The sequence below is a fragment of the Aptenodytes forsteri genome, unplaced genomic scaffold, assembly GCF_000699145.1.
Source record: "Aptenodytes forsteri isolate BGI_AS27 unplaced genomic scaffold, ASM69914v1 Scaffold369, whole genome shotgun sequence".
In the NCBI taxonomy this organism is placed as follows: Eukaryota; Metazoa; Chordata; class Aves; order Sphenisciformes; family Spheniscidae; genus Aptenodytes; species Aptenodytes forsteri.
The window spans coordinates 848,893-862,442 of record NW_008794965.1 but is presented as its reverse complement, the minus strand read 5'-3'; positions in this window follow the sequence as shown (position 1 = coordinate 862,442).

Genomic DNA, 13,550 nt, shown 5'->3' with positions numbered 1-13,550 from the left:
CTAAAAGACCCTCTCCTAAAAACAGTTGCTTAGCTCTCTGCCTTATTGACCTGCCCGGTAAATAAGAAGTACTAAAGATGGATGCACTTCTTTAACTGGAAAGTCTTTTTGAATAATGCCACTCTGGAACTTCTCATGGAAATGCCTTAAAGGTTTTTCCTTTTTCTTCCCTCAGATGGGAGGCCATCAGAACATTCTCTGAAATCATCTATTGGCCCTTCAGCCTTTGGACTTCAATGACTCTAGGATCAAATTCACGCAAAACAATTTTTTACATCAGATTTCCTTCCCATAGCTTAGAAAATAAAATGCCATTCTTGTTTTTCCATCATCTGTTTTTTATTTCCCTGTTCCTAGAAGACAGGTTCTCAGAGGCTGTGATTTCAAAATGCCATTTTCCTGGGACCGCTGGCTTCCAGTGCTGCTTCTCTGTTTCTGTGGTGACAGAATTTTCTCCTAGAGAAGCAATGCTGAGGCTCTCCCTCTCCAGCTGATTAAAAGTTTACACCTACAATTTATCTATACTGTTTGGTCTTTGCCTCTGTCACTGAACACACATTCATAGCAGTGCAAGTAGGATTGCTCTACCCCTGGACCACTCCTCCAGTTGCTCATCCCTCTGAATGTCCCTTTATTTAGCTTTATTTTATTCTTCTCTATTAAGTGCAGCGAGAGTCTGCATCATTCAGAAACTTAAAAGGGATTTCAGTGGGAGGTTTTGGTGTATTTATACTTTCTTTTATTCTTTTGTGGATTGGGTATTTAAAGGCTAATTTTCAAAGCTTTCCGTGTAAGATGATAATGCTGTGATGCCATCCTCCAAGTAACCTCTGTTGGAGTCCCAGAGATCAATTGCTATATAGAGGGCTTTGAAATTTCGAAGGAGTTTTTAGTTAAAAAGGAGGCTTCCAACCTTGGTGGTTTAAATGTGATTTTTTTTTTGTTATAGCTTACTGTAGTGTCCAAGCAAGTAATTTCATTGATTTTGGGAAACTGAATTTTTTTTATGTGCTTGTGCCTCCAAGTTGAGGTCCCATATGGATTCTACACTAAGGTATCAGCGCACGCTGCAGCCTTTCCCTTTCCTCTGAAAACTTCTAGGACCCTAATAACTTTGAGAATCATGTCTCTGCCAAATACAGTTAAAATTAGCCAACTGTTTCAAAAGTTTAGGGTGCTTATGCACATGCCCAGAGCATGAGTGTGTAAACCTTATTCCTTCAGAGAACGGAGCTAAAAGGAAATTGGCCACTATAATCAAAATTGATAAAAGTATTCAACATTTTTAACAAAGCAAATCAAGACTGTTCTTACCATGTTCTTGCTTTTTTGCAAAAAACTGTAGTGACCCACATCTTTATATTTGTTTATGTCACTGAATGCAAGATTGTGATAAGTGAAAAAGTATGCGGTGATGCAGTATACCCCAAAATAGCTGCGGATGCAGATAATTCCCCCTCTGAAAACCTTGTTTGACCAGATTATTGTGCAGTTCTCACTGTGTGTATTTAGAATTTGTGGGCAGCTTTTAGCATGCACACAATTCTCTACAGACACATTCCTTCTCATGCCTGACCTCCGTTTTACATGATTTTAAGCTGTTTTCCTCTTAACGTGAAGCTATTCCCAGTGCATTTCAACAACATATTTAGCATGCCATTAATTTTTTTTCCCTTCAAATCTCATTCCATCTGATAGCCTGGCAGCTCTGACTATAACCAGTTTCCTTCTCATTACCAGTCTTTTAAGAGAGAGGAAGAAGACATCTTCAGGATTTCATTACCTTTTTTCTTTACCATTGTGAATGTCGTACTTTGTCAAAAAAACGCAGAGATTGTTGTTCACAGTACGCATCCCACTGACAGAGAGAGAAATAATAAAACCATAATGCTCAAATTGAATCAAATGCTCTCATTGTATAGCAGATAATTGAGCATATTTTTAGAGTCCTCCTCTGTGGAGTTATTTTGTTTTTCTGTTGAGTCATTCTCTGTGCAGGTTTTTTAATTTGGGGGCAGGGGGGAGCTGGGGGAGCAGCTGGCCACAACAGTGGTCCTAAAGCCAGAGCAAATGACTGGACCCAAAGATATGCAGAACATGACCAATTTTCTCAAAAAAGTGATCTTCCCTCACTATATACATAAGTCCTATAGATTCAGCAGAAAGACAGTTGAGAGTATGGCTCAAAGACTATTTGCTTCTCAGAGATGGAGTTCCAGCAAGTGTTTCACTTCCAAGAACGCATGGTTCTGCAGCATGAATGTGCACAAAAGCTCTGCTGAGCAGGACTGGGCTTAAGACTGGGCTTCGGATTTTCACAATTTGCATTATTACCACATTGTCTTTTCAGTCTGTGCATCCCTCATACTTCAGCCTTGCACATTCTGCTCCCCAATGCCCTGTAACAGCTCAGTTTCTGAAGCATCAAGCACACCAAAGTTACCAGAAGACTAACACAGCCTTTGCTGCTTTTCTTAGGTTTTACCAAGTTGTTGCAAGGAAGGTCTGGTCCCGTCTCTACCCCCATATTCTGGTAGGTGTTAGTATCAGCAGAGACTTTAACGATCAGTTTTGTTGCTTGTTTTCCTTCCCCAAGAAGCGGTGCAGTTTGGCTTGTTGGCTCCCTTCCCATCTTTTAATAGAGCGGCCCTTGGAATTGGAGTCAGAAATGAAGTCTCATCTCACTAGACACAGCTGAGATGTGTTCAGTTATATATCTTCCACAGGAGACGTTGATTCCTTGAAATCAAACTTGTCTGAGTGAAAGCATGAGTTTCAGTTAACGTTTTTCATTTTTAGATGTTTCACAAGGATTTGTTTTAATTGCCAAAACCTCCCTTCTGTCTTATTTTTAAATTAAAAGATTCTGACTTTTGTTCCGAAGTGATTCTTTGTATTTTTAAAATTGCTTTTCATTTTTAGCAGATTTTACATGTTCATTGGCCAGATCCTACAGCAGGGGAGACTCCCGTTTGTAAAAGTACTTGGAGAGAGTTGTTTTTATATTGTCGTCCTAGTTTTGGATAGGAAAATATTTCAAAGCTCAAAATCTGATGGCATGGAAAATGCTTTCCTTCCACTTCACTTTTTTGAATAACTGCCTCTGTTGAAATACTATTCTGCTTCTTTTTCTTTTTCCTAGTACCCATCAATAATTCATTACATTATTAGGAAATGGATAAAGCTGGAATAAATCATTTAATATAGTATTTTCCAAATTCATATCAATGTGAGCTTGAGTGTGTGGGATACAGAAGGCGATTACCGTTTTCGTCAAGTAAAAGAAGCAGATGAACTGTACAAAATACTCAGTAACTGATATATCTTTGGAAATGCAGCTTTCTGGATCCCTGGACATGGCACAACCCAGATGACTACAAATCATAAACATACAGACCCAAATACTCTTCGATGCAGCTGTGTATGATTGGGCTGTGTATTGCTAAAGGATTTAAAGATTGTCAGGGGTGACAGCTGCTTTTTTCTTGAAATATTAAGTGCAGCCCCTGATGATGTACATCATCATCTAGAGCAAGCTGGTTTCTGCCCCTCACACCTTTCAACTCACAAATATGGAGCAGGTTTTTTAATAAGCTCCTGGCTGGATCCCCAATGTGGAACAGAACCTCTTTAAGTCCCATAGTCAGCAATGTTAATCAGCTAAGTAAAAGTTGTGCACATGCTGAAATGCTTTGCTGACGGGGAAATGCAGGCTTAAACAGTTTACAACCTGCGGAGACCTAAACTGGGACCTGAACATGAAATACACTATAACACCCCCTCTCCCAGTTAACTTCCCCACCTATCCGTCTTTGTGAAGGAAGACTGCAAAATCTCCCAAACGTACAGACTCTGCCCAGAAAGCTGATGGGAACACAGCCAGTGCTCACGGACATCACCGGGAGGCGGGAGCAGCATGGGGTGCCTTTGTGGGCATTTAGGCATTGCAGAGGGAGCTAACCTGAGACTGGCTACTTAACTTGAGGTCAAGTTTATTTGCTATAAGGTAGGGCTAAGGGGAGGAGGGTTTTAGTTAGTTTCTCTACCGGAGCTATCAGAAAAGCAGCCACTGACTCAGCTTATTTAAAACTGCCTTAGGCACACGTGGTCTGTAGGGCAGACATGCCCGCTTTAAAACACTTTGGCCATGGCAGCCCTTTCCTGCTTGATTTATAGGAATGTGGAACAGGTAGTTGTGTGACAAACCAAAATGTATCCTTCTGTGCTCTTTCCCCAGCTCATATATTGTGCTAATGGTATTAATAAGGATTAATGTAGGCTTGAAAGAATTAGGAAGACATCCTGTGTGTCAGCCCTTCAGCAAAGCCATTTCTTACATTTATCATGCTTATAAACCTTCCTAAAAAAAAAAAAAAAGAAAAATAAACCCCAAAAACCCTCCTGCAAGCTCAAAGCTGGTGGCTGAAGAGCTCTAAAGCTGAAGGAAGGACCCTGAAGACAAGCAGAGAAGAGAGGGGCAGCTCAGCCCCGCTCCAGGGGCTAATGCTGTTAGAGCAGAGGAGCCAGCAGGGCTGGCTCAGCTCCGGTGCCAGCACCATGCTCTGACGTGTGATCCAGCTGGCAACGGGAGCTGCAGAAACACTGCCTTCTCGCTCAGCAGATCTGCTCTTAATTACCTGCTTGTAAATCAGGATTCATTTCATAAGTCTGTGAAGCTGGACGGCATGTAGGCTACAGTACCTGCAAGCTGAATTTCTCTTCTGTGTGTATGCGCGTGTTTCAGCTGCTATTACGATCACCTTTTCTCACAAATTCTACATTTTGCTTCATGATCCAGAACTAAAATAGTCTTGAGACAATAAGTTGGGTTCAAATATGATTCATACCACAAACAAGAGTTTTTCAGCTGTAGCAGCAGGGCAAAGACAGCAGCTCCCAGCTTCAGCATGGGGCTGGATGCTGCTCTGCGGTCCCGGTGCTGAGGTACCAAAATGAGTAGGAATGCAATGGTGTGGTAGTCTGCATATATGAGAAATATGAATGAGGACAGTTTTTCTGAATGGAAGAAAAAATAAACCCCAAACCTGATAGACACACATTTTAAAAGGCCCTTGACAATGTTGAGCTCTAGACGTTAAAAGTCCCTGGCAAAATTGGCTTAGATGAGACAAGTCAGAGGTGCTGATCCTAGCTGAAAATTCAAGCGCTGACTGCTTTGGGTACCTTATGTTCTCTTTACTTTTTTTTCAGGGTTGTAGGATGGCGTATTTTATTTCAGAAGAGCTGAATGTGAGGGCCCTGTTTTGGTGCCTTTGGAAATGTGTTCAGATCAGAAAATTACTTTCTTCTCCATTACTTTCTGAACACTCTCAAAAGTAACCCATGCAACTTTTCCCTCCAGAGTTTATCCAACTTTAGACCGCTGTACCCCTCCAGCAGCAGCCCTTTGGCTTCCGTAAGGGATGAGTGACTGGCTGTCTTTCACAAAAAAGCGAGCTGCTTCTGTCACTGTCTTCATTTCTAATTTACATCCACTGGCACCTCCAGTTATATTCCTAATTTTCAGCTCCTAAGAGGGAAGCTTTTCATACATCCATCATTAAGCAGAATGAGCCAGTCCAGGAGAGCTTGGGGTAGGGAGGAGCAAGGTCTAAGTCCACACCTTTGGGTTCTAATTTCTGTTCGATGGTGTTAAAAACGATCATCCTCTGTGAAACAAGGTCAACGCAACAGTAGCAGCCTGGCTGCAGAGCAGTCCCATATGCCCAGCTATTAATCATCCCATTTCTCAAGTTGTACCAACCAGCTTAACTCTGGAAATATCATTAAGAAGTAGCTAAGTGTTAAATTACCAGGAATTTCCAGAATAAGGAGGGAAAGGGAAGAAGAATGAAAAGAGCAACCTTCTTTTTTTAAAAAAGTCTTTTTTTTGTACTCCAGCCAGATGGAATTAGGGCGATTGTTCACTTGCAAATACTATGGAGATTAATGAGGTCCAGAGACAGAGCCATGAGAAAATAGAAATGTAAAAAAGCAAAGTTTCCAAAAATACAGCCACCACGATACCATAGGGATGGATCGGTTTGAATGTTTCATCTCATAGCCTGGCTGGGCAGGCTGCCTCACGTTCTTAGCTTATTAAAAACCTGAACGCTTTTTTTCACCCTCTTAGGCCAACCTTTGTGGAAACGGAGCTCATGCTCACAGACTTGCATGTCTCTACCCAAAGAGTCACAGGGCCTAACTCTGCCAAAGGTTTAAGAATACACTTAAACTCATCTAAATGTTTTAGGCTGTTATATTTGCATTTCTTTGGTGAGCTCACTTTGAATTAACTTGTGTAGCACTGACAAAGTGTTTTCTCAGTTTTATGAGAGAGGGAGGGAGCACTGGGAGGCTGCGGTGATTAAACTGGGGACTCAGATGCAGATCTGGGCTTCCTGACTCAGACCACTTAACCGAGGTATACTGTGAACCCGGCAGAATATACAGGGACCTTTAACTCATCCTACAGTGAACTCAGGCTCTTTGGTTAGATGCTTACAATTGATTGGAATGTCTGAAACTCCGAAGGGTGAAGTCCTTCTCACCTTCTTCTCCAAGGTCAAAAGGAAATTTCCGCTTGATTGTAACTTGCAAATGCCAAGATTGCAAAAGAGTGATACAGGTTGTGGGTCCAGCTTTCTTACATACCCATGGTCAGTATAGCTCCTTAGTCTTAAAGTTGCATGTGGAGAAGGAACGGGGAGAGGCGTTTAGAAAATAATACATTTATTTTTATGCCTTGTATCTTTTGGGTGTTGCTTTAAATAGTTCTTATTTTGATAGTAAATCCAAGAAGGGCTTTATTAGAGCAGGAAATACTGTTTAAAAGCATTGCTTTAAGCTGTTAGATGTGGTCTGAACCTTGCTGTGTTAACAAAGCGTAGAGAGGAAAATTCATGAGGCAGCTACTGAAAAATTTCAATACTCAATGCATGGGACAGTTAAATTTAAAGCAGCTTAAATGACTCCTGTGTTTTACCTGTTGTTGCTGCCACACACAGATCTTGTCACTTTAAATCTTCATTTGGCAATTTTCTGTTCCATAACTGTAGGGTATATACTTGGATCCTCAAAAGTATAATATTCTGACAGCTGTTTCCTTTGCTAGCAGTTTATTTAAGCACATTATTTGGTGCAATTTAGACCTCATTCAGAACTGCTTCAAAAACTTCAAAAGACTCATTTCTCCCCCCGCTTGTCTGTCTGTCTGATACCACTCCAGTCTTCAGAGCTTCCAGTTCACAGTATCATTTCAGCCATAGTTAATCAAACTCAAAGAGGAAAGTCATATGCTTTCAGGCTAGATTTAACCTTTATATGGGTGCCAGAAAATCTTTGGACATAGAAAGAAATAAGAAGAAAATGCTTCTGTCGAGAATAGCAGGAGTGTGTCACCTTAATTTATAAGGGTTGCTCCAGAACTTGGATTATGTGGAGCAAATTAACTGATTTGAATGAAATATGATTTGGGTTTAAAATTATATGGGAAATTCTTTTTCTTTATGCAGAAGCCCCTGGAGCTCAGACACATGCTTTCAGAGCTGCAGATATCCTCAGGTATCTGACTCCTGTTGAAAACAGTGGGAATTCAATTCCTCATCACACCGAGTAAGGAGGTTTTTTGGAGTGAAATGATTTTACAGGAGCAGATGGAAAGAAAGGGGTTATCTACAAGGCATTGCAGAGGTTTGTGTGATGGGAGGGATGGCAGAGGTGTCCCTTGCCTCACTGTACTTTCTGCCCAAGTACTGGGAGGCAGCAGAGTGCCTAATGCTGGCTCCTGAGATGATACAGCACCCAAAAGTGGGGAAGGCAAAGCTGGCTTCAGGTAGGAATCATAGGTACATGTGCCATTTGATGGCTCTTGCTGGAGTTAGGTCAGACAAAGAGCCAACTCAGTCTGGACTCATGCCCAGAGTTTCCTGAGGCCTGAATAAGCATCATGTCTCGTTTGCTGTTTGAGCCTCTCTGCTGTGCTGGGAGTTGACGGGAGCTTTTGCAGGCAGCGGCGGACAGGGAATCATGGCAATGAAATCATTTTGCAAACTCTGCTGAAGGAGGGTCATGCCACATTTCCAACCCCCCCACCCCAGAGCACTAAATGAGACAGAGAAGTCCAGGTCTCTGCCTTGAAATCAGAGTTTCCAACCTGGTTCCTGCACCCTGACAAAAGGCAGAAGCCGTGCGTCTCGCTGTGCATCCCTCCTTGCACCCGCTGACCCAGCTGGCTGCACCGCCTGCACCGGCCCTCCTGCCCGAACCTGCGTGTGCCGCAGGAGGGGCTGACATCAGTCTTACTAATGTGGCTCAGCAGCCAGAGATATCAATCTCCCAGAAGTAATTAAATTAACCAGATTTACGCAGGCATTCACCACATACTTTGGATTTTCCAGAGGGCTGCCAAGATGTGGGGCTGAACCTCGCGGGGGGAGGGACGGGAGGCTGGAGGTGGCTGTCCCGAGCAGAGCACGGAGGAGATGTCTCTGCCCGCTGCCTCAAAGCCACGTCTGCCTCTTCCCGGCAGCTGGCAAAGGGCTGCGGCGTTTCAGGAGGGGCCCTGCCCCGCTGCAAATCTCTAGACAATCCTTGACTGGCAAACAGGTCTTTCCAGGTTAGGGCTGCTCCTTCCTACCCTCCCCATGCTATCAGGCTGCACCTGATGTGTGAACTCTTCCTGAGTTATAAACTAATTTGTAGCGGGCAGCAGAGTGTTTGGTGGTTAGAGGAGGGAGGGCAGGGAGGCATCCCTGCATCCACCAGCTGATCCAAACATTTCAGCCGGCCGTCACAGCTCAGCCCGGCAGATTAAACCAGCTGATCTGCTGCTAATATCTGAACTAGCTCATTTTAAAGCAAGTTTAAATATTTCTAATCTACAGTTCAGTCACAATACACTTTGTATGCTTAGTCATTTATTCAGGGCCACATCTTTCTCTTCGTAATATTTTAACCAGACCTGCTCGCCAAACGGAGCCTAATTGCCTGGATGAGCTGCGTGAGATTTAGCCAATGCTTCAAGTATCTGGGCAAGTCATTTTAAAAGCCCGATGACTCAGTTTATCCATCTGTGTAATGGGACATTCCCTTTGTCTTGGTGTTGTTGAAAGGCATAATGAGATCTAGCAGAGACATTGGGCTGCAGGTATTCAGCGTCTCTCAGGGCTTGGTCATGAGGTCTTGATGAAGCCAACCTTGCTCATGAAAGGAGAGGCAGAGACTTTCAAGAGTCCAGCAGGACTGCTCAGATGAGGAAGTGCTTTCAGCTGGAGAATTTGCTTTGTAAAGTGCTTTGATGCTCATTGGAGAGAAGCAGCTATAACGTGAAAATTCTTGCCCTTGCCTATTTTAATGAAATATAACCAAGTTTGTTTTAGTGGGTTTACTTCAAAATGTCCCTTTGTGTCTGAAGAAAACAAAGTGGCTTTGTTGGCTTTGCTTGTGAGGTAACAAAAGTATTACATTTGAAATGAGGCTGCAAAGTAGCAGTCTTTTAATTTAGTGGCGTTTGGTACCATTCAATAAATGTTTCACCAGACTAGCAACAGCTAGTGTTTGTCTCAGAATTTTTGGTGCAGATTTCTCCAACCTTGGAGAAAAAAGGCACTGAAGAATAAAGTTCATTGAAATTGAGGCCAAAAAATCCCCTTACATGTCTTTGCTGTCACAATTGTACAAATGCAAAGCAAGTGGGCAGCGGATGCTTGCCCTGGAGATGTGAGTTACTGCTCTCAGTTCTCCCATGAGCATGGGCAACTCCGGTCTAACTCTCTGTGCATATGTTTCTTCAGTCTGTTTCTATTTTGCCTGCTTATATGACAAGCACGACAGTGAAGGTCTGCTTTGTCTTGCTCATTTTATGTAGATTTCCATAATGCCTGGCCCAATTAGCCCTGGATTTGTTTGGAAGTGCTTGTCGTACTGCAGCACTAATTTTCACCATGGTGTTGGAAGATCAGATGGTTTCAGATGGCTGGAGGGTGCTGCCAAACAAGTGGGCACCAGCTTGGTCCCTCAGCCAGCATTTTTGAACACTTTTGCTTTTAGTGCCCTTATGGGATAACATTTCTACCCTTATAATTGCCAGGTATGAGACAAGGGCAGTTTTCACAGGGAAAAAAAATGCAACACTAGCCTGGCACAGCTACTGAACAACACAGCTTAATAAAGGACAAGGAAAACCCATCTTCCTGGCATCTTTGTCCATTTACCCAGTTCCCCACCTGGCAGTAGATGTGTTCAGTTTGCAAATGTCACTTTGTCATAACACTTTGTCCTTTGCTGTCTACTAAATTTTATGCAATGGCAGTCATTGTGGACTAAAGTTTCAAAGTCCTGAGGGCCAGTTCCAATCTCACATAAGATGCTACCCAGTCTTCCCTGAATATTTTAATTCAGTTCCACATCTTGAATGATTCAGCACATGTAGGCTTGCAAAATCTCAGGTTTTATACTAGGAAGGGGAAGAAAACAAGTAGCACTTTACATCATTCACACTCATCTACTAACTGTGATTAAAAAGTTCATTCTTTCAGCATCCGAAAGAGTATGATACAGCCTGGCCCCACCTGTTGGATTGTCTTTTTCCCTATTACATGTCCACATATTGTGAAAGCAAGTAAGCATGCAAGTCTGGCTTTCTTTCCCTGTTAGCCTCTTAATTTCTTATGATCTTCCAATCTCTTCAGTTCAGGTGTACCAGCAGGTTAGCACGCAGTGACTTAATGACAAATGAGCCCCCTTCTCACCTAAGCTGGATCCATACCCCCTGTGCTTCTGCGGTTGCTGGAACACAGTTCAGGATCCATTGCAAATTGTTTATTTTATATTGCTCTATCAGGCACCATTTTGTACGGCCAAGATTAATCTGCTGCCCAGGCAGAGCACTGGAGAGGAAAACAAATACTCAGCTTCTGAATAGAAAGGTGACTGGGAGAGAGATTGTGTGAGTTCACTGAGTGTTACTGTTACGAAACATCTGTGCTGTTTTGCAGTACTGTGCAGATAACCAGAAAGAAATGACTCTCCCAGAATGATGGGAGAGAATATACAAGTTATTTCTGTATCTCTCAGACTCAGGACGTTGTATCTCAACCACTGATATATCTTTGGGGATTTCCCTTTCTGACCATAATATCAAAGTTAAAAATAGATCAGAAAAATGCCTCTTTTAAAATGAGATCTATTTTGCAGGTTGAGAGAAAACCATTGAAAAATCCCAGATCAACCCGCCAAGCCTATGAATTACAAATAACAGACATGCTGGCTCAAGAAAATCCTTATTTGCCAAATGCTTACCGTTATCTTCTTTGCGATGTTTCTTGCAGGTGTCAAGCTGTGGTGAGTTTAGCAGACACCACTGATTTTCTTGGACAGGTTAATACCTTTCCTGAGAGACATCTTTACTCAAGAGACAGCTGGAAACAAATGTGTCCTGTGTCTTCTCTGTCATAACTCATCTTTCCAGGAAGGCTCAGGGAAGGGCTCCGTGCTATGACTATTTTCTTGTTTAAGGCAGGAGTAAGCACATCCAGTGCTGTCTTTCAGCTTCTCCAAGACCCTGGCTTGTAGCATGCAGGAATCGTCTTCTGAGGGACTATTTCCCTCTTCATCCTGAATGTAGAGAGTCTCTCCTTCTCTCAGGCTGCCTCTTGGCTGTGCCCTGGTGCTGAAGGGGACTTGTTCCTTATTTCAGAAGGACCACAGTTAGACCTCTGCCCTGTCTTCTGCAACATGTGACTACCACAAGCATCAGACATTGTTCACTCGTGTTGGATTGAGAAGGATGGTTATAGGCAGTCGGGGTTCTGCAGGCAAAGAGCAGCTTTCAGCAGTACCTATTTTTACATTTGTACCTGAGTCTTTTTCAAGATCACATCCTTCTACAAGTGACTGAACTGGCTCCTGGTTACTGTGCCTCTCTTTTCTCCTAATCTGGGCTTCTTTTGCTGAAGCTGTCTGCTCTGGGATATGCTGATGGACATAGTTACCTGGCTTACACATCCCCTCTGTTCTGCTGCATTATGTTCTCCTGCAGGGACTGCTGATGCAAGCAATTGCAGAGTGGGACCCTCTACGAGAAGAAATCTTGCACTTGAAAATCCCCTGTTAACAACATTCAAAATATGATCTGTTAATCAAAAGCATATTGCTAAAAATACTCCCAGTGCTTCTTGTGTTAATTCCAATAAAGAATAATCTTTCATGGCAATCTGTAAGTCGAGTGGGTTTTCAGTAAAAATATACACAAAGAAGAAAATCTATAACTTTTAAGTAATTTAATCGAAAGGATACATTTACAACTTGCCAAGTATATTTTGGGAATGTTGTTAAACTAATGAATTCTGAGGAATGACAGCAAGGAGATTCAACATGATAATAAGAACAGAGATATCCCTTGTTGATCTCAATTTCTTCCCACTGGGAGCATTATTAAGCCTGGTAGTGAGTCTTAGAAAGTTTTTGCTAGGAATGGGCTGTTAAGACCAAAGGAACACTATGCCATTAGAGGTGGAAACACGCAAAATATTGGTGATAAGCAAGAACATTTTGAGTAAGTTGGGAAATCTTGAAAAGACAAAGTTCCTTCTGAAGGGCAAATCAGAGGTATTCTTAGCATTAAAATAGTCTTTGTTTCATGTTTTGTTCAGCCAGGCTAATAATTAGAGAAATCGTATAACTTTAGTGACCAGTCACATGGTTCAGTGGAGAGCTCTTGAGCAGAATCCCGCTGTGATCGTGTCAAAACCAACTGTGCATAATTTGTTTGCACCACTTCCTTACTGGAGAAATACTCATGAAAGGAGAAATCATCAAAAAAAAGATCATGATACGTTCATGTAAAATCTGTGAGTAGGAAAAAAAAGAAGATACATTCCTCCATAAGAAAAAGTTCATAATGAATAATTCAACTTGTTTTACTAGTTACTGCAAGTCCTGCCCTAGTTAGCCAGGCTGCAGAATGCTGAGTTAATGAAGGCTACTGCTCTGACAGAGGAGGAGAAAGAGTATGATTTTGGTAGGCTTACAAATATATCTCTCTATCCATATTTTAAACTTCATTAAGTGCAGTTCATAAAACTGAAAAAGCACATTCTTAGTGTGCAGTACCTGAGTGCTCCCATTAATTCAACTGTTGTTTCTTACGTTTAGAGTTAAGCAAATGCTTTTAACAATTTGCTAAATCTAGTCTTCGCTCCTTGGACTGGAAGTTACCTTTGCATACGTACTGCCCAGTCAAGAAACAATAGAGGAGAAACCCCTGAAATTAGTAAAAGCTTGACCTGAGTGTCTGCATAATACTCATAATAATAAGCCTTTCGTCATCAAAGAGATTCTCACTGAAGCCTGGGAGGGTGTAATTTTCTCGGGGGCCATTGTGCATGTGGTCCACAATGTTGTCTCATCAAATAATCAAGCGCTATGCTGCCGCTGGGATGTGTCAAGTTACATAAAGAAAATTATGCTTTTTGTGTGTCCATAAAATGAGAGTTCAGGGGGGCTTTTTAGCATGGGAAGCAGTTAAAAAAAAAAAAAAAAAAAAAAAA